This window comes from Elephantulus edwardii, unplaced genomic scaffold (assembly GCF_000299155.1).
Source record: "Elephantulus edwardii isolate Elephantulus edwardi_28Jun2011 unplaced genomic scaffold, EleEdw1.0 scaffold00147, whole genome shotgun sequence".
Taxonomy (NCBI): domain Eukaryota; kingdom Metazoa; phylum Chordata; class Mammalia; order Macroscelidea; family Macroscelididae; genus Elephantulus; species Elephantulus edwardii.
The window spans coordinates 101,048-102,532 of NW_006399897.1; positions in this window are offsets into that span (position 1 = coordinate 101,048).

Genomic DNA, 1,485 nt, shown 5'->3' on the forward strand with positions numbered 1-1,485 from the left:
TTGTTGTTAGAGAACTTTTCTACTATGTGTCATTGAGTCACATGTCTATGAGTCCACATAGCAACCACATATACTCACTCACTCACTCACTCACTCACTCACTCACTCACTCATTAACTAAACCACTCCCTGGCTCACTCACTGACGTCAAGTTATTTCAGACTCATAGCAACCCACCACCTGGATTTTGTGTCTATAAATGCACAGAGAAAAGATTGTCCATTTTCCATGGAGCTGCTGATGAAGTCAAACTTTTGGATGAACACTGCAACTTGCTACCGACTGTATCCCCACAGCTCCTCAAATCCATGTATAAAAGAATGAAGCACTGCCTCACCCCGTGTCATCCTCACAAACTGTGCTGTGCTTAAAGGCCATTGTCACATCTACTGTGCCAAATCATCATATCAAGGGTTTTTCAGTTTTACACTGACTACTGTATCAAACATTACATCTTTCTTCTGAAACTACTATTTTGCTCTTCATAAAACCAAATTACATGAAGTAAGGTTTATCATATTTTCTTCTAGAGCACATTCTAGCTGTGGTTTCTCTTAGATGCATGCGTTGTTTTTCTTACCTTTGACAATCTATTGTATATCCCTCACCACCAAAAAAAGACATCGATTTTTCTTGTCTTCCTTATCTTTGGCCAACTTCCCCACGTATAGGAGGTAGTTAAAAATATCATGACTTGGATCTAATCCATAAAGTGACACCTTTTTTAAAAAATAATTTTCAGAAGTCCTTTGCAACATGATTTCACGTTGCAGTATTTTATTTCCTGAGTGCTACTTAGCAAGTGAGCTAAGTAAATATGTATATGAACTTTGAGTAGGACAGATTAATAAAATCCTTACCACTGAAAATTGATCTGGGCCAATGTAGGAAATTATTTTATCACAAGAGTAAATAGAGGAAAAAGATGTAAAAAAGTGTGTAAAAATGAAACAAAGTTCCTCCAAAATCTTTTTCTCAGATTTAAAGATTTGGAGATTGAAAACATGAAAATGAAAGCTTGATGTGGCTTCCCAATGAGCAAGTTACAGGCATACCTTTTTATTGAAACTTTTTATAAGATGTAGAAAGAGTGTGGAGTATAATTTATAAGTTCACATTGAAAATGCTTTGTAAGACTCATTTATCAAGATTTTTATTGACAAGAGTATTCAATATTAGTCACAATTTTCTCTTGTATTTTACAAATAGTTCCTTCTGTTTCCTGATTATTGTTGGTGTGTGATGTGGAATTGGAAATGATAGCTGACCTAACTCTCAATGTGTTTTCAAAGGCAATAAATTGCATAGGAAATTGCTCATTCTTCTCTCATAGAACAGCTGGTAGTTTTAAACCATATCCCTTTGGGATTATAGTAAAGCTTCTTACCACTAGACAACTGGAGCTCGTAGTGAATGTCATTATATGTATACATTCATATGAGCTCCAGTAGATATCTCTTTCTATCTATTATCTATCTATCTATC